Raw genomic sequence first — 20811 nt, 5'->3', positions numbered from 1 at the left:
ACCAGATCCCCAGGCTGTGTACATCAGGGAAGTTTTATGGCCTCCTTAACAGGATGATGCTGACTTACTGTGGTGAACACAGGGACGGGCATCCAACAAGCAGAGGGAGGAAATGTCAGAAAGACCGGCAACGTTGTAAGGAGGCAGCAGAGGAGAAAAAGAGCCCATGGTGCTTTCTGGCAACCATTTGGTCTGTATCACAAAAGCAGGCTTCAAAGTGGTTTCTGCATACAAGCTCCAAACACAGGTGAGTTTGTAAACACAAGAGCCCAGATGCAAAAGATTTGAAAGGTTTGGGAGGGTAACAAGGGAAGGAATAAATGAGTATCTCTGAAATGAGGTAAGGAAGCACTTAAAATGGCAGAAGCCTAGATAGTCTGTACAGACCTTGTGGTGCCTCTGAAAGGTACAAAACTTTTAATATCCCACGGCTGTGCACACATACTGAATTCTCCTACAGGGCATAAACACAGACTGCTATTACCAGCTGCCAGTAAGAAAGACTATTGTCCAACCATTAGCAGTCAGCTGGCAAAAGTGCCAAGAGCTGTACAAACACGTAATAAACAACTGCCCCTGCCTCGGAAAGGATATTGAGTTTCTAACGTCTCAAGCCGTGCTTGGACTCATATTTCCTGAGACCACACCAGCATTAATGTCTGAGCGAAGCAGAGAAAACTAAAGAGCATAACATTTTAATGTCTTTCCCTTGATCAGGTCATTTCATTTAGTGCATTTCTCAGCAAGACTAATCTTCCACTGCAGTCATCTCTTTATCTTTAGGGAAATGTAGAAACACAGATATTAATTACTTTTCTCCTGCACAGCTCACAATGCATCACTGCAGCCATCAGCGATGTGATTGCTGTAAGTACAATTAAGTGTTTCATAATGAACAATTCCGTGTCTGGTTAAAAGCAGAGGCAACAATACAATAAAACGGAGCCTTCCAAAAGTGCTCACCAATGGATTCTGTGGAGTCCTGTGGGAGCGGGGCTGAGCTGATATGCTTCTGAGCTGACACTGCTCCTGTCTGCCAATCTCACGTAAACTGTCCCAGCTGCAAGCCTCACTGCCAAGAACTGCAGGCAAGGGCCTGTCTGATGTCTCTCCTTCCTGGGCTGCCAAGGTGGCTGGACTTCTTAAGGAGAAAGATCAGCTGTTGACAGCCTGTGGCTCCCACTCGATCCAAAGAAAGACGGCAAAACCTGTGAGTCAGCCCAGGGAAAGAAGTAATCTAAACTAGTAAAGGCAGCACCACAAATCACTTCCTTCCTAGAAAAAAGCAGCAAAAACCAGGGCGAGCTGGACACTAGGCTGGGTTACAGCCCAACTGCAGATTTGTCCAAGGTCTGCTGCTTGCTCTTGACAAGAATACATCAGTTTTACCAACTGCTGCCTGTCTCTGCAGTCCCAGCACCACCCAGCCACAGCCTCTCAGTCTGTCCATGGGAGCCACCTCTGCCACTGTCAATCTGAGTCAGAGGAGTCAATGAGCTTGGGGAAAAAATGGCAAAGGAGTTTTCCTTCCCGCTCTGCAAAACAGGCCAGCTGCAGTTTGGAAAGCTGGTTCTGAAGCAGTGTTCAGTCTGGCGATAATGAAGTCAAGAAATGCAACATTGAAATGGCACTCACAATAAGCAAAGGTGGGAATTAAATGAGATGGAGTGACACTAACTCACAGGAGGAAACTATTAGGTTCTGCGAACATTTATTTCCCTCAACAGCCTGGCGAGGTAACTGTATCAACAAGCAGCACAATAAAGCACATTCATCTCAGCAAAGCTTTGCAGTGTCCCAGCGGCATCAGCTTCTCCTCATCACAGACTCCTTCACATTACCACCACCTGCCTTAAAATCACCTCTTATCCTGCAGAAGAAAAGAGTCATATAGGTTTGTTTACTCTGTGGTATAAGAAAACCTAAAAGTTTTAGTTAGGTCCTACGTTTCCAGTCACCTGTCAAGCATGTGCAATTAATACAGTTCCTCTCCAGAAGATCCTAGTCTGGTGGTGGCACTGCCTTCCCCCAGTAAGTCTGAACATTTAGTGTTTCCCATACCAAATGTATTATTCCTTTGCCTGCTAACACCAAGAGTCTTCCAATGTGTTTCTTGTTACAAGGCACATACTGATCATCTAGATTAGCAGCATTACTGGAAAAAATCCATCAATAAACCATGATATTTGGGATTATGGTATCTGATTGGAATTTTTTAAAGTTTTTCTCTGTACCTGTTGCCTGTTGAACTCCAGACTGCCCTGCCCTGCCAAGGACTGAGGCAGATGACTATAGATATAAATGCCAAGTATTTCACAGCAACCAGGCACCCACTTTTCACTGGCAAAAGTGGCTTTTCAGGACCCAGATTTTCAGCATTGCTAGAACACCTCTGTATTTCCCTGCTGGCTCAAAGGCACTTTCAACTAAGCATTACTGGAATTTGCATCTCTGCCACGGCCCACTTACATTGCCAATACGCTGCAAGTAAAAACAAAGGTCAGCAACCACTCTGAAAGTGAATAAATCTCACATACTTTATTTAAAAATACACTACAGTCATGACTTCATAGACAACACACTGACCAGTTCTTAGTTTTGTTATTGTGAATACATAATGAAGGTAACACTAGGTCTTTCCCCTGTACTTCCAGTCACAGAGACAATATTATAAATACATGGCATATTCAATACTCGCTTGACAAGGAGTTATTGAGGCAGACTGCAGACCAAGACTTGTTCTCTAGCTCACCCATGTTAAAGTACAAGTATTGTTTACTGGTATGTTTCTGCCAATACAACAAAAGCGTGGATGTAGTCAGAGCCAAATAAAAGTGCTCTATACTGGAATAGCTTGTTCTCCTTTCCCACAGGGGAATAAGCTATGCTGGTATAGGCATGTTCATACTGGCATACCGCAATTCACACCAGGGGAGGGTTATGTCAATGTTACAGAATGGTGGTTAAAAGCAATGCAAATTGTTTACATAGGCAAGACGTAATTTTGTAGAGGATTTGCTCCAGATCTTGAAATAGCTACTAAAACTCCTAATTCTACATGCAAACTAGACACAGAGCAGAATTCACCAATCAGGGTTTTAGCTTAATAAAATAGTCCACAAATCAATACAAACTGCTGAATAATAACAACAACAGCAATAACATAAGAAGGAAGTACACTTTCATGTGGGCTGTCACTAATGAAGCCAGTTATATCTAGGGGACTCCATCCCTTTCAGTGAGTGAGAAGTTACCCAAGTTGTTTAGCAGCAAGGGGCAGTAAAATGGCCAATCTTATTACATCAGACCAAATTCCTGAAATGTCAACAGATGAAGCAAATCACAGGATGCTACTGCCACAGCTGCTTCTAGCAGAGTTAAAGCCTCCTGGGAGCTGAGTGCAAGCATTTTTTTTTGAGCAGGCAGGCAGGCAGAATGCAAATAGGTTGTTCAGGTACTTCTAAATCCACTAGAGACAATTTCGGCCAGAGCCCAAAGCATAAGGCTACAAATGTTCAAAGAGCCCACTGTGTCCACCCTCAAAGACGCAGAGTCAGAAACAAAGAAAGAAGGGGACGGTGAAAGGAGGGAAATGAGATATGAGGCCAGAAGAGGAGGACAGGTAAAAGGGAGAGATTGAAAAGAGTAAAGAAAGAGTCTACATGAAGGGAGATTTTAAAGAACTGTAGGAACATAGGAAGGCTGGGATCAGTCTCAGGGAAGGAGGAGGAAAGGGCACTCACCGCAGTGCTTGCTGTCTCAGATGGCACTCACTCTCCTCTCCCATGTGACACCTGCATTCAGAGTCACCATCCCTATCCCAGATCCTTGTCGCCTGCTGCGTGCACAGCAGCTTTCTCGTCCCCTCCTGGATGCTACAGTCCTCCAAGCTGCAGACCAGCACAGGACCCTGAGAAGACACCCGCATACAAAGCCTCTGCTCCAGGGGCACATGGCAATGAAACACACCTCCCACACGCTGCCAGCATGATGTCTACGACTGCAGCTCTCACTCTGAAAACCAGAGCGACTCTCTAACCATGGTGACTGTGGAAGAAAATCCTAAAAAGAAGCACAGCATGATTCAAACCAGTGATATGTCGAAAGAAAGCTTGAAATAGACCTGATGGGTACGATTTGCCACTGTTTGTCAGGGGAAATTTAAACTGCAGTGCTCACTAACAGTAATTTAATTGTCAGCACTGTTAACAGTTCCATTGCTGATCAAAGCTGGGAAACACCAAGAAAATTAGAGCTAATTGCAGCCAGCTATCAAAGAGCAACAGTAATAAATAGCGTTCAGCTCTGTGACATTCTATTCCTGTCACACAACCTCTTGCACTCTTTCTGGTTTCTTAGTGGCTTCTTAGCAAATAGAATCACTGTGCAATTGGAACTGGAAAAAACACAGTGCACTCTCTGTAATTAATCTGCAAGGAATACGGAAAATCCTTGCATCAGCGGGTAGTGGTGGAAATCACTCAGTGCATTCTGCACAGGACTCAGATACACCCAAGTTTGACTAAGATTTCTCAGCTGATGCTGCTGAGCACAGTAAAAGCATCATTTCCTAAGCTGCACACAACCTCTGCCATGCAGAGGCATTTGCCAAGCACAAGCACCAGGCACACTGACGCAGTATTAATGCTTTAGCTTTAAAAATAGGCCAGTGGATGTTGCTAGTTACAGTATCCCATAGTGATTGTACACATATTTCAGTAGGAAAGCATGCATAATTATAGTCCTGCTTCTTTCTGCACCATTCCACATCTGGAAAACATCCAAATGTTTATCCTTTGTGGGTTTTCCCAATATTGCTCAATTAAGTGATAAGCTCGAAAGACACACCTTGGCCAAAGTTTGTTCCCAAAGCTATTTGTGTTGCTGCTGTTCTCCGCAGCACGTGCTCTTCTCTGGCCCTTGAGCTTTCACAGTAAAGGAAGAGTTTTGCAAATAACATCTATATCTGCCGGTGTCACCAGCTGCAGTGCATCAGCCTGTGTCATTTTGTATACAGTTTTACAGTGACTTGTCTGCGTTTCTGTCAGATCAGATTCTTCCAAGACATCTGGCATGACGTGACTGAAAGCAATACAAACTAAAAAGCTGTGGAAGAACTCCCACTTGTTGCACTGATTTCTCATGAGCAACTAATATTCAAAATGATGGAAAATTAAGATGTGACAACAGTAACAATATGAAGCCAGCATTTCTGAGGTGTTTTACACCTTCAAAGCACTGTAGAAACAAGGAATTAAAAATGTACGCATAAATACCACCTTCTACACTTGAGAGTGGACAGTTTGCTGAAGCCACAGCGACTGCTGAGACATGAAGATCTTTTATTAGATCAGAAATTTCAGCTATCAGAGATACTGTTGCTGTGGGAAACTGTTGAAATCCTCGTGGGTGGCAATGCTCATGTGTCAGGCGGCACGAACACTGTTGGGATCCTAACACTGCTGCCTCAGTAGGAAGCAATACACCCTAGTGGTGCCCTGTGCAAAGAGTGATGCCGAGGCCTGGGGTCCACATTCCCTCTCCCATGAGGGGCAGGAGAACAAGGGTACCCAGAAACACCACCTCACCACGTCTTGGGGTGACAAAGAAGGACAGGAACCATGCAGAGTGCACACTGTGCACAGAAAAAAGTCCAGTCTCATATAAGAAAGCAGAAAAATCCTGCAGTAAATTCCAGCAGTATGTGACATACAGAGTTAAAAAGTAACTTTTGTTTTATTGCATGTACCAGAGCTGGTCTGGGCAGGGGGCACAGTAAATTAACCCAGTGCATTTTGGGTCTGGGAGCCAGTGTTCAGACAAGAGTGTTTCTCTGGCTTCCAGACAGTTATTAAAGGACCCCACTGCGGTTGGGTATGAGCCAAAAGGAAAAAAAAAGGATAAATTTTAAGAGAAAGGCTCACAAGCAACTGGCACTGCAAGGAGCCTGAGATCTCCTACAAGAAAACGAGATGCAGGCGAGCTTGTGGCTGGGAAGGACACCCTGAGGCTATGCTAGTTTTGAAGGCACCGCGGACTTTTGAGGGCACATGAGACAAGGAGCTAGCAGGAACAGTTTTGTCCACGAAAAAGTTTCATCCCTGCAGGTCCCTTACAGCCCTGTGTTTATTTTGGTTCATAATTCCTTCATTTTCATCACCCAGCACTACCAAGATAAGTCAGACTTTCAGCACTTGCTCAGGCTGTTTGGCATTTGCAGCAATGCCAGCAAATCCAGCGGTGCTGCAGCCGGTTGCCTCTGACAGAGGGTGGTCAATTTTTGAATGGGTAGATGCGGAGTCAGCTCCAAGCAACCCCTTCTCTACATCGAACCAATACTTGTCACAGCAACCTGAGTGAACCTGGAGAAGAGGAGGCTGAGGGGAGACCTTATTACTCTCTACAACTACCTGAAAGGAGGTTGTGGAGAGGAGGGAGCTGGCCTCTTCTCCCAAGTGACAGAGGACAGGACAAGGGGGAATGGCCTGAAGCTCTGTCAGGGGAGGTTCAGGTTGGATATCAGAAAAAAATTCTTCACAGTAAGAGTCATTGGGTACTGGAACAGGCTGCCCAGGGAGGTGGTCGAGCCACCTTCCCTGGAGGTGTTTAAGGAACGGGTGGATGAAGTGCTGAGGGACATGGTTTAGGGAGTGTTAGGAATGGTTGGACTCGATGATCCAATGGGTCCTTTCCAACCTTGTGATTCTGTGATTCTGTGATTCTGTGACTGTAATCTGCTCTTGTCAGCCATAAGAGTCATGGATTCCATGCAAGGCATGACAATCTGGAGAGGGGAACTGCTACTGTATTATTTGTGAGCAATGGCAAATCTACCTCCACCATCTCAGCCACGACAAAACAAGAGAAAATCATCAAATTTCTTCAGAGAAGGAAACTATTATAAAACTCACTTCTAAGGTGTCCTACTTCTTCCTTACACAGCCTAGTTCAAGATTAATGGCATAACAAAACTCATTTCTGCATACTGGTATGTGGTTGCTCTCTTGCTAGCTCATACCACTTGCCCGGACTTGGGTCAGTGGTGACTTGTTTGGGGTCAGTGTGGACAGGATCAGTCTTAATGCTACTTGATCTTAAAGAGACTTGCTTGGAAGTAGTTTTCCACGTGCCTGGTAATCACATTCCCACTGTTTCTTGCTTTGTTTATGCTCCATTTCTGCCAAGCAACAGCTTCCTTCCTATACTTGGAAAAGAACGTCTGCATCCCCAAGCTTATACCAGGTGATTTTCTTTATAAATTTGGCTGGATTGTTCCCCGTCCTAAAAAACAGGCAAAACATTCCACTATTAAATGCTATTAGAAAGGAGGCAAGTACCACACACAGCTTTGTGTTGCTAAATTAACAATGTAAAACCAGATCTTAGAGCAGACTGCCACACTTAAAATCCCTCTAAATTCCGATGCTTGTAACAAATCGGTCCTGATCAATTTAAAACTAGAAAACAATGGAGTTGGTGCCTGGATTCCGCAAGTAGGTTCAGCTCCCATGCAGCAGCTTATGGCCCAGTAGCGAAGCTGCTTTCAAAGACAGACAAATTGGGAAGAGCTTGTTAACCTCTCAGGAATATCTCAGCACACTCCCATCTGAAAGTCTACACTGGCCCTTTTCCTCCGGGCCTGACTTATTTGGCCAAAGACAATGCCCAAGTAACATAAAACACAGTTTGTTCCTATGTCCAAGTAGCAAAGGCCCAAAGGCATCTCCCTTTGTGTCTTCAGATTTCCTGGAAAAAAAGGCACACCTTTTCCTTTCAAATCCCTCTGAATCACAGAGCAGACAGGCAGCCCTTAACCCTCTTTTGGCCAGGCAGAGGGATGTAGGCATTGCTGGGGACCTTTCCTACACCCCTGCTCACCCCTCCAGGCTCAGGAGTCTTTGGACATCCCAATGCCAGCCCAGTGCTGAAATACCATGAGGTCTTCTCCAGCAGCTCTGTCAAGCACAATTGAGCTTACCAGGCTTTCCCTTAATTGTACAGGCTCCACAGCATATTTCTAGCTCGGAAAGAAACAAACCAAAGCAAACAAACAAACCAGAAACAACTTATTTTTCCTTCTCATTTTAGAATTGGAATCATCTTGAAATATCATTGAGGTGAAAGAGATTTGGGCTGCATTTTTCTGTGGTCACAGAGTGCAAACACACACATATTGGCACAAAAGAAACACACTAGGCTCCATACTGCTGCTTTTCCACTAAGCAAGATGAGGAGGAGACAGAAGAATTGCTTTCTGGTGTACACTTGGCCATGTTTTCTCACTGGATCTAGACTCCCCATTAATTGCATATTTTCACAACTGCATGTTTTGGAATGATGCAGGCAAGTTCTTGGTTTCTAGTAAGCAGCATACTAAACCATTTTACATCCAAAATTCTGATAAAGAAAAAACTTTTGGTTCTAAATTGCTGTTCTCAAACATTCTTACAATATCTTTCATGCTGCACCTTCTCATGCTATTTTCAAATTAAAGCTATTTTTAAAAAAATATAATTACTTTATGTAATTAATATGCTCTGCAAAAAGGGCCAAGTCTTAACCAGCTCCCTATCATGCCACACCAAAAAAAAAAAAAAAAAAAAAAAAAGAGGTATAGAATGTATAGAATGGATATTTCAAATTTCCAGAAAAATATTCTTTTACTGCTATGGTTTAAGACAATTCTCCAGGTTGTGTCAACAGCTTTACCAATACAGCAGTCAAACCAATTTCCTGCTGTTTTCCTGATTTCATACCGTTATCTCAAGCCTCTCCTATATTTAAAGTGGCTGCCACACTTTCAATTTGAAATTCAGATAAAGGAAGACAGACATAGGTATAAAACAGAGGCCATAGAAGCCAAACTTATGACAAGAACTTCAGCAGTAATGGCTTTTCACACAAGAAGTATCATTTATCCCAATTCTCTCATTTAGTTGTGTGTGTGTGACAACAACCTGCTCTGTGGCTTCACTGAAGTGACCTCTGATTTACGCTAGTGACAAGGAAGCCACTGTGCAGACGTGGCAGCACAGCACCACTGGCTGCAGCAAGCCTGGGCTGGGAGAAGTTGCTCCTCTGGAAAGGGTCTGCACTCTTGCACCAAAACCATCACTGCTTCGCTTTTGAGGAAGCCCTTGGTCAGACAAAGCAGACTGGAGAAACAGCCAGCTCTCCTTTATTATGCTAACAGTCCTACATGCCAAAGAGCATCTTTTGCCTAAATACCACCCTTTTCTGTCTGCAAATTAATAGGGCCACAGCAAGTGGGTTATTGACAGTACTGAGGGATGTTTACCGCTTTACACAAAGTACAGCTTTGACGGGATGCTGCTTTTCACCAGCAATGCTGCCACCGTCATTGATTTAGCTCATGTAAAGGAAGTAACCCTTCTAAATCACTGTACTTTCATTCCTGAAGCATAATAGGATTAACAACAGACCTCCTCCCATAACCAGGTCTGAAAAGGTGACCGCGGGCTTCTCTGTGAATGCAGCCCACTGAAAAGAATACAAATCAAGAACTTGGTTGATCTCTAGCATTAACACATATTATACAGTGCAGAAACTTCCCTGCCATCACCACTATCAATGCCTGTGACACTTTGCTATTTCACTACAGAATTGATTTTTCAAAGAGTCCTATCTTACTGCCTTCACAGGCGCTCCACTGCACCGAAGGAGTAAAATACTGTAGTAACAGGGTAGAAAAGTGAGAAAATGAAAGGCATCATAAACTAGCAGCAATGAAAGGATCAGATTAGAGAGGTACCATTTTAGACTTTCATAGACAGATACTTGAAGATACTTCTCTTTTTTTTAAAAAAAAGAGAGAATGAAAGAATTACAGTCAGTATTTCTTGCAGTTCAAAGAATATAGGGTCTCAGAAGTCAGAGAGATGTACAAGGACAGCTAGCCAGAAAGGCATCTGAAAAGAAAAGCTGTTAAAAAATAATAGAGAAGGCTCAAACAGCAGCAATGGGGGAGAACCAAGAGCAGCAAGAACACGTTCACTCGCCATCCTGCTAGGCAAATTACTCTTTTCAGGTTGTTTCTGGCTATCAGGCTGATCTTGGAAATACCTTTTTAACATTCTTTGTGCCTGTTACTGGGAACATGGCCATCAGCAGCAAGCCAGCTAGAACCTACAGGTTGGTCTGGGCCTTCAGGCCCTAGTTTAGGAGAAAACATAAACCTTTTCCCAAATATGTGATTAGGTCCCATGATCGAGGAAGAAGCAAGAATGTAAGTGTTTAAAATCTTGCCACATCTGATGGTTGCTTCCAAACTCTCGGTTAACAACTTGGTAAGTGTCCAGTAACAGGAGGCATTCCAGGGCTAGGACAATGAGGATACATCACCTCGTGAAACATGCACTATTGTAATGATATTCCCAAATGGCATGATGTAGTCAAGACAGGATTTGGGCTTGCCACCTAGTTAGCCTGAATCACCGCCATGCTGCCAGTAAATGACAGTTCTTTGGTTTTGTTGTTCTTATTCCTCAGTTTAATAAACAAAAGCTGCAAAAAGAAGGAGGGCAATACAAACTTTAAAAAGTAAAAGACACCAGAGAACTGTGAACAAAGGTCATTTCCACAAAAAAACAGAAAAGCTTTTTAGCCAAGCTACAAGGTACCAAGAGTCTAGCAACACACCCTGCAGGGACTCACACATGCACAGAAACATCTGCAGCACCCAGCTTCTCTCAAGGAATTACAGCTGTGGGTTTTATTCGCAGTGGGCAGGACTGTGCTGCCAGAGCAACGGTGCCCTACAAAGATCAGCCCCACACTGGGGACAAAAGGGGAAAAGTAGATGGGCAAGTCCAACCACTCAACTGCTGCCAGCAGGAAAGAGATAAGGAGGACTGGCGGCCCAGAGAGCTGGGTTGAGAATGGCCATGGCTGGGCAAGTTCAGCCATCCATGGTCACTAACCCAGGCAAATCAGATGCTCAGTCTGTTGGAAATCAGGGCAGAAGCTACTGAGAACTGTTTCAGAGCCCACTGCTCCCCAGCACAGAGTGAAGGCAGGACAAGGGTGCTACTTGCCCACCCAAACACCCTCCTCTGCTCCTAGCAGCTACAGAATACAACAGGAGGTTTACATTGAAAAACTCCATATGGTTAAATATATGCCAGCTGCTACAGGGCCAAGTAAACTTTCTAAACATGCTGAGCTATCATTATTATGTACAATCCTGAATTGTTTGTTGTAACTTTAGTTACTAAAACAGGTAGGAAAAAATATCACCCCTTACTTAAACATACTGTGAGAAAAAAACAGTAAAAGGGATTAAGAGGAAATTGGTTTTCCTTGTTGCCTAACATGCAGGAGCTGAACTGAGACCAAATTCTGCAATTAAGAAGGCAGAATGAAGAAGTGTTGTTAAATTGTGGGCTTGCCTTCTCAGCAGCGTCAGCCTGCATCCACGAAACAGCACGCTTCCCCACTTATTTTTGTTCCAAATCCAATCACTCATTTTCACAAATTGTAGCTGCATCCACAGCTTTGGCCCATTTTCAGGTTCACACTTAGTGCTTGGTGTCAATACGTTTTGTTCTAAGTAGTTCTTTACAGCAGCATAACACAGAAGGCATCTGGTAAGAAACAGGGCCACCGAGGATGAAATGGCACAAAAAAGGCTTTTGTTGGTAAGATTTACTCAGATTTGACAAATTCCAGCAAAAAGCAAATTTATCCAAATCTTCAGAAACATAGCTTTCAAATTTTCAAAGGCTTGTGGTTTTGTATCAGAGAACCTGGTGCACTGAAGTAATTTTGATGTCTCCTAATATGACTTTGATACTATTTTACACAACAAAACCAACATACATCAGACTACGCCAATAACTTGTCCGACAGTCAGGTTTTTTTTCAGCACAGCCAATACTGACTAGCTGAATGTATTAGGCACTTAATTTAATGCAATTTAAGCCTAAGAAGCAGTTTAATGTAGCTGCTTAAAGATGAGTTTATTGTCTGGAGCTATTATGAGGATACAGTGTTTCATTAAAGCAGGAAGGAAGGAACCCGAAAAAAAGTAAATAACCTTATTTCTTCTAACACTCTTGTTTTCATTATGGCCTTTTACACAGACAATCATTGTGCATTGTAGCTTAAAATGAAGGCAGAACCATGTGCCTGCAGACAAGACAACCAATGTGTCAGCTTCTTTTGAATCCAGCTATAAGTAACCAGAGTCAGAAACAGCTTGTTCTGCTCCCAGTTCATGAAATTTTTGCTTTAATGCTTTCAGATCTACAAGGTTTTGCTTTTAAAACAGTTCCCAAAAAGAAAAAGAAGTTATATGAATGGTAAGAAAGCAAATAATGGAGCCAGATGCAGTGGGAAACAACAGAATCCAAAAACCTCAGTAAAGGTCACTTTAAATACCATTATCTCTGCTGGGAAAGAACATGCCAGACATAGGAAGCCAGATCCACAGCTGTTGAACTGACTTTGATGCAAGTGAGGCTATTTACACGATGTCTTTTTATGTTTAGCAGAGAGCAGGATCTGTTCGAGAAGACAACTGTGAGGCTCCAGGCTGTCTTTGAAGAGCTAACATACCGTTTCATGCTACAGATAGTTGGGTATCACATGTTCATTTGCTTCTGATTTTAAACTGTGCTGCTATGGTTAAGCAGAGAGGCTGCACAGCAAGGAGCAAATGACTCGCAACCCCGGAGAACCACCAGTGTCTGCACTCCAGCCTGGAGCTGGAAGAGCGCTGTACACACCAGAGGCTACAGAGTACGATACGTGGCAGCTAACTCAGAGTGAAGACAGTTGGGCTTGAACCCTGTGATTTAGAAAACAGCCTTTTCCTTGTAAGGGTGGGTGCCCAAAGGAAGGACCTCCAGTTCTAAGTCTGCTCTCCACATCAAAGAGCATGTTTCTAAATATAAATCAAGAGTGCTCAGAAGAAGCGCTTCTGACAGAACATGTCATTTTTAAAATGGCAATGTAACTTGTTTGCCAAAGGACTCTCTTCTCTGAAGCCACGCCTGTTGTAGTCTCTTCTGCCAAGAAAATCTATTTCTGCATCTGTGCCATCACTGACTCAGAGATTCCATGGTGCTGAGTCCCCAGACCTGTCCCATCAGTAGCCCAGTGGCAGCATGGGCAAGAAGGGGAGATCAGCACAAGAGAGCAGGGAACCAGCACTGACACTTTTATATGAGCCAGGTTGGCTTCTGGAGTATTTTTTCTTGTATTAAAAAGAGTGAATACATCAGTGAATGGAAAAACAGATTGTGAGCTGTGATCCTATAGCTGGAACATGGCAGTGGAAGAAGGGCAATACAAACACTCTTTCTCTGCAGCTCCCTGCATTGATCATCAGCTGATGACAACAAGTGGAAGACAAGATGTGCAGGCAGGACCAGTTGGGCTCACATCATCACACTCCTCACGATCAAGGCCTTTGTCTCCCTTCTGAGCACTCTGGGCAACACCTAATACTTAGATCTCTATGTCGTAATATCCACCATGTTCAGTGACAGAAGGATCCGATATAACTAAACATAAGCTCTCCACACTCGTACACTCAATAGATACCTGTATTCATACATATACACACACATCAGTACAAATATATGCATACATACAGGTATGGATTCAACACAAAACTCATATCCTCACAGAATATGAAGGAAAAATTCACAGGAAAATCTACCCACGATAATACAGTGCAGTGACGATATCTTAACTGATTGCTATTTCAAGACACTGTCACTGGAAAAGATTTACATCCCTATCACTGTGCCTGCCCGTGCAATTAGTCTATCTTTGTGCCAAATTATATTAATGGACAATGAATGGAAAATTTATATTGAATAAAAGATTCACAGGAAAAAGAACACTATGTAGATACATTACCTGTGACAAAAGAGGAAGCTCAAGATTGAGAAAGTTTAGTGCTATACTACCTGCATGAAAAGCACCAGAAATTTCCAGTTACTGTCCCTTGACTTGTGTATCAAAGTTTTCTGCTTATAAACAAAAAAGATCATTGCAATTTAATCAGCAAGGGAATAGTACAGATTAGTTTACAGTGTGTGGAGGGGCATAGTTAAGCTTATGAACATGCTGTAGACGTAACTTTGAAGTGCTAGAATCAAACCATAAAAATCAAACACGGCTGCAAAAATTCATCCCTCACAAAAGCTTAATGTCAATTGATAGGTTCCTCCAGGAAACTAAAATAGGAAATTCATGTGCTTCTCTAGACAGAAAAGCACTACAGAGACTCAAAGAAACTGCAGATACCTTCTGGTGGCCCATAAGAGGCTCTGCACCTAGGCAGGATCTAGTCATGCACACTACAAAGAAAGCAAAGCAAAGGTGAACACACGCCTCTCCAGAGGAGCACTCTAATGAAGCTACTCAGCATGACTGAGGATTTGACCCCAAATTCTGACTGCTCCATACTGTGCTGCACAGGCTATAAATAAAATATTTTTGCATTCATTTTATAGGAGCTATGCCACAAAAAAATAAATATATTGGAACTATGAAAAGCACTTAGTGTTCATTCTCCTTAAAGAGAGCAATAGCTAAATTTCTGCTGAGTTAAACAGCAGGTTGTTGCTAATACTCCAGTCTCCATCTGGGAGCTCTGCACAATAACCTTCCAGCCAGTCACTCAGTTGGCCAAAGCTCCTCTTTGGTCCTGAGTCATCACTTGGCTACAGCAAAGCATTGAAGAGCAATACCTGGGCTTAAATTAAATCGCTGCTAGGATTATCATGATGAGAAAAGGGCTTCTTTCTTCTTCCTTCAACCTACCTCAGAGTCCTTACATGACATTCACACAAAAAAGAGCTATGGCTTCAGAAAAACATATTCTTGGCATCGCATCAACTCTGCACACTGAACTGACTTTCACCAAAGCAGAAGAAAATTTCACAGCAACATTCCTTGATCAGACCATTCAGCTCAATTAAACTCTGCAGGAGCTAACAAATCAAAGCAAATAAAACAATAATTACAAATGGAGCTTCTTCCAAAGAGGCTTGGAAGGTGCCATTTATTTAATCCTTCATCAGATCAGCAGGTGCCATTTATTTAATCCTTCATCAAGTGAAAAGTAGGTTCAGTAAAAGCAGAAAAATGCATCAGGATGAATATCCTAACATTTTCACAAAGTACCACTGTTCAGATCTTGCCCTGATGAAATATGGAACCGCAATGCACCATAAAATCCAGGGTTTTTTTGCAGGACATCCTGAGTCCATGCACCTAAGTAAAGAGCAAAGCAGTGGTTCCTAAGCTGCCACAATCGGACATTGCTCCATTGAAATCACGATTCATTTACAGCAGGGAGTCCTTTTTTTGCAAATGTTCCCTGAATAAACGAGGTGATTCCATTGGAAACACCCTAGTGCAAGACAAATCTTTCTCAACAAGGATCTCTGATGACCTCCCACAAAGTGAATAATGCTGTACTCCACAAATAGCCTGACTGATCTGAATGAGTGGTTGTAATGAGTAAGGTACTACTCACAGGGAGCAAAGGTGATTACAAAAAATCTATTTTTTCCTGGTTATCACAAAGAGGTGGCTTCTGCTATTGCATATATGAGACTAATGCAGGGAACTGACTCACGTTTTAGGTGTGGCTTCTTTTTAGAAAGATTGTTACATAAAAAAAGGGTAAAGTGGATTTTTGCCTTGTATACTGCATGGATTCAGTGTCTTTAGGTAAGCAAGGAATGCAATTCCTGTGCCCTCTGCTTTACGTGATTTATATGCTAGATATACACAGGCAGGATGAACACGACAGCCTGTCACAAGTACTCGTTGACGAACATACAGAGTCAGTAAGTTTCAAATACCTAAAATGGACATTGGGCATGGTAATAACCCATGCTGGAGTTGATACTTCTGCTGTCCTCACACACAAAAGCCCAGGTCCTGCCCTAAGCAACCGCTTACCCATTTCCTTGCACAATGCACTAGAATGGTCTAAAAGCAGAACACATAACCTCTGTGAATGCCCACAACAGCTTTTACAGAACAGTGAAGCTATTTAACACCATAATTTTCTAGGAAAGTAACATTTTTGCACATATTGTCCTAAATGTATCTATTACTAACCTACTACTATGCACCACAGAAGGACTTGAATGACATTAACTCTAGCAACAGCCTCCAAGTTTCTTGTCAGCTTCATAGTATTGATGTTCCCAGAAATAATGTGAAGTCAAAAATGAAACCAATTACTCTGCTTTATCTTTCTCATAAAAGGAAAAAAATCTCTCCCATTTCTGCTTCCCTCACAGATTCATCCAGAGCACTTCAGTTTTGTTTGCTCCAGACATCTTAAGTGTATCCACAGGTTCAGCTGGTGTTCTCAGCTGAATATCCAGATGGCCATACGCATGCAGCACATTGTTATACAGCTCTGAGGGCCTGGTGCATCTAACACTGGATTGGAAGTTAAAAATAAAAATCCAAACCCCACACCTTCTGCATTTCTGTTTTCTTGTCCATATTTAACTGTACAAACATGTAGTTTTGAGGAACTTTTCACTCTTCCTGTTAGGCAATGCATGAACACGTTTCTGCATTCTGATCTCACAAAAAGTCTTGATGTACTCTCAGATTTGTTCACAGAGAATAAACTGCTATACACAAGAATATAAGAACCTAATTTTGATTATAGTTGATGGTAAATTCAACCCCAGAGTAGCTATGGCAGCTTCCTGGTTGCTGTATATCACGTCCCACCTGCAGCAGACTCCAGAGAACTGTAGATGCACTAGGTAAGCATTCTAGCAGTGCTCGCCTCTTGCAGGAAGATCTTTGTGGCTGTTATTTACATTGCCCAACTTCTGGTAAGTAATTATGGCTCTTCAAAAATTAGTCTCTCTGTTTTTAGTGGAAAGAGAGAGGCTCCTGCCAAGAGAGATTCAAAGCAGTACCCTCTCTTAGCAGGACTTCAGTACTTCTACTCTCTTAAGGCACACTTAAGTCAGACATCTCAAGGGAAGAAGTGAAAACATGCACTGAAGCTCCTTTCCATTCTCCTCACCTATATCCTTTTTTTGCGAAGGAAACACTACTTTTGGCTACATGATTTTGGTTTCTAACTTTTTGACCGCTTGACTCTTGTTGGGTCAAGGCTGTGTTACTCTCTCCCCCAACACTGGCTGCAACTGCATGTGGAAGCCTCATGCATGAATGGAAATACTGAGGTGGAAGAGGAGAATCTCAAGTGTGGAGGTTCTCAAGATTTGCAGCTCATGACTTGGAGAAGAATTTGGAACAGGACGCAAGCCTGTAATGTTTGAGAAAAGCCACTGCAGTGACTCTTGATACACGCCACGCAGCATAAATACAACATGCAATCCAAGAGCATTAACACACTCTCTCTCTGTGGTTATATAGCACTGGGCTGTGCTTGCTGCTTTTACCATGAGAAGTACAACCAAAACCAACCCCGAACACCAGCAGATCATCGTGCAGATGCAGCTGCCCCACAGGACTTCCATTTGGTGAGTACACAGCACCAAACACCAGCTGATACGCTTTGCACTCAAATGCTTCTTTCAAACAAAGTGATCTCTGCTCTGTTCCACAACAGCTGCCAATACCACACAGAGTTAGAACAACACTCAGCAGAGCACAGCCTAGTTACTGGGATTTCTGAAGCTGTACCACACACTGTTGTTCTTAATCTACTGCACCCAGCAGGGAGGGCAAATTAACTATAGTTACAGTGCCTTTTTGATAAGGGGCTGCAAGAGAAAGCAAATTACCACTTAAGGCAACATTCATTATGTAGAAGAGACATGTAAGAAAATTATGTGAAATGGTTATTAACTCATGAATGTGTTTTCCTTCTATTACAGGCTGAAAGAGATCTCAAAAAGTCCTGTAATGGATATCTTTCTCAAGCCTCTGCCCAAAGCAAGACTGAGTGTACTCAGGTCATGCCTGGCAGGTTTTTCTCCAGAATGCCCTTAAAGACCTCCAGTGAGGAAAACTGCACACCTTTTCCTCCACAGCCTTTTCCAATGATTCAGCATCTCCACAGTTACATGCTTTTTCCTAATGCTTCATCTGACTCATTTATTTACACTGAGAATGAGACTGCCATGGGCAGTGGTAGACGAACTTACCATCATCACTACAATGGCTTATAATTGAAGGTACCCAAGACTTCCTAGTACAGGACTGCTGCTCAACTGAATTTCAACTATTTGTGTTGAAATTCAGCACTTCAGTCACTTGTCTTAGGGCTGGTTTAAAGGATAGCTCAACCAGATACAATCAGTATGAATGAACAGAGATACAGCATAGTTTTCATACTAGCAAGATATCTTCTCTTTGAAAACATTCGTATTGAAATCCTCTCCTGGCTCCCCATTTGGAAGCAGGAACTTACAAATACAGCCTAGCACTGCTCCTATGGAAAAGGACCAAAATTTCTCCAAGCTGCGAGTTTTTATTCCAGCCTTCCATCCCACCACTGAAGGAGCTGAAGAGTCCACTGGTCATGCAGCCACTTCACAAATCAGGGAAGTTAAATCAGCTGAACCTCACTCACATGGCAGCAGATCCAAAACAAGACACAAACAGCTCAGGAAGACTTGCAAGTTGGACAAGGAACATGCTGAGCCTTTCCTCCTGTCAACCAGGAGCCTGGCCTTGGCACACTGAAGGTGTGCTGAGAGCAGACAATGGCATAAGACACAAAGGAAGATACAAGATGCAATCAGAGGTAAGTCTCCAAGAAAGCAGTCTAGGACTCGATGCTATTCACTCAGCTTGGTGGCAAACCCGCTAGTAATCTCAGCAAAGCAGAAGATGGTTCCTAGCACTTAACTCACAATCTACCCTTCCACCTTCCCTGTGATTTCTCCAGTTCAAAGATGAGGTACACTAGCAAGGCATGACAGTGAAAGTGTGTATGTCCTTACTTTGAGCATGGTAATCTGTCTGCAATTAAATGGAGTATTGCAGTTCTGAATGTTATCATGTGTCTCTCTTCGAAGGTACAAATTTTGTAAAATTAACAGATCAATCAAGCTGAAAGTGTAATGCACTCCAATTTGCAGCTGAAAATCCCATTGTAATTACCTTTTCCCATCGCTCTGCATCACAATATATAGCATGGACACTGGTAGGCATGCTGCCTAGAGGGTCATTAGACATAAGCAACAAGCTTTTCACAGCTGGAGCATGGGAAGGGGCATGAATCACATCAGCGTTTTTCAGAGGGACCACTTCGGAGGAAGTTCTCAATTCGCAGTCACTCAGTGAATGGTAAACAATTAAAACCTTAAACGGGCTGGCAGCAGCTTTGGGGACAGATAAGAACATCTGGTAAAAAAACCCAAAACAAAACCAAAATACAAACCTTGCTCGGCTGAGAGAGCTGGGGTTGTTTAGCCTGGAGAAGAGGAGGCTGAGGGGAGACCTTATTACTCTCTACAACTACCTAAAAGGAGGTTGTGGAGAGGAGGGAGCTGGCCTCTTCTCCCAAGTGACAGGGGACAGGACAAGAGGGAATGGCCTGAAGCTCCGCCAGGGGAGGTTCAGGTTGGATATCAGAAAAAAATTCTTCACACAAATAGTCATCGGGCACTGGAACAGGCTGCCCAGGGAGGTGGTCGAGTCGCCTTCCCTGGAGGTGTTTAAGGAACGGGTGGATGAAGTGCTTAGGGACATGGTTTAGGGAGTGTTAGGAATGGTTGGACTCGATGATCCAGTGGGTCCTTTCCAACCTGGTGATTCTGTGATTCTGTGTAATTAACCATAATATAACAACATACAAGTAAACAGAGGAAGACAGGCAAGGGCGAAACCCCTACAGAAACCTGATACCTGGAGATACCATCATCCATCTTGCCTGTCTATATGAAAAGCTGTGTGACAGTTTGCACCTCAGGGGGGTTCTGGCAAAGATACAGCATTTCAAGATGGCATACATAAATAATTCTACTCAACTTGGACTAATCTCCAAATCTTTTTTTCATTCCTAGTTTTACAGTGATCAGTGACTTCATTTCCACAGCCATTCCTCTTAGTCCCATCTAAACCTATGCCTATTATCTGAATCTAACACATTATTTATGTATACTGGTCTCTGTGTATAACAAGTTCTCTTTTTCACTCCAGCGTTGTAAGAAGTTCTGTTAAACGACAGAAAGGAATCCTATTCAGACTACGTCCGAGATGAAGGAGGGAGTCATCTCAGTCTGTTTTTCAAATTAAAACTCCCCCAAGTTAAAAAATTGCAAAGCCTCAATTGCTTTCCTGCCTAACAGATCTATTCATGTCAGTGAAATTATTCAAGTGTGCAAATGTTTGCAAAAGAGGGGCCTATCACTGTAAGCTTCCCACACACATCTGATTACAAAGCATAAGCCAATGGGTGCATCTATTTGACAGCTCTCACATACACATAACAGCACATCCAAGGGCATAAGAACGTGTGAGGGCTGAAACAAGCACAGCTGTGTTTGGACTCTGCTATGTGCATGTTCCCGTTCAGATAGTGCAGGATTCAAACCTCTGCCATCTGGAACAGCATTGCCAATCTGTAAAGAGCAAGAACATCACTACACTACTGGGGATGTAGCTCTCATTTAAAACTCCTATCTCTAGAGCAACTTTCTACAGACAGTTCCAGGTGCTTGTCCTTGCTGAAGGCCATGTAAACTTTTACAGACAAGTTTTCAGTATTACCCAAATTTATAAACACAAAAGTGGGGAAAAGCATCATTTGGTCACTTCAAAAACCCCCAAATGATCAAATACTTATTTTATCATGTTTTCTCCTATTCAAAAATC

The 20811-nt window shown here is 42.9% G+C and overlaps 1 protein-coding gene across 5 annotated transcripts in view; it reads right to left on the bottom strand.

The window, feature by feature from the left end:
* OSBPL5 (oxysterol binding protein like 5) overlaps window positions 1–20811 on the bottom strand; it is a 172829-nt gene that overhangs the window by 70804 nt on the left and 81214 nt on the right. The window contains exon 1 of one of the 5 annotated variants that reach the window (XM_054066984.1): window positions 3744–3885. The exons of 3 other annotated variants lie outside the window; for them this stretch is intronic. The gene's annotated coding sequence lies outside the window, so the exon portion shown is untranslated. Of the gene's footprint in view, window positions 1–963; window positions 1158–3743; window positions 3886–20811 lie in introns of those variants that run through there. One more of the 5 variants, XM_054066985.1, reaches the window with a different exon arrangement.

The sequence above is a fragment of the Cuculus canorus genome, chromosome 5 (genome assembly GCF_017976375.1).
Source record: "Cuculus canorus isolate bCucCan1 chromosome 5, bCucCan1.pri, whole genome shotgun sequence".
NCBI classification, from domain to species: Eukaryota; Metazoa; Chordata; class Aves; order Cuculiformes; family Cuculidae; genus Cuculus; species Cuculus canorus.
The sequence above is the reverse complement of the archived record's forward strand: the minus strand, read 5'-3'. Positions and strand labels throughout refer to the sequence as shown.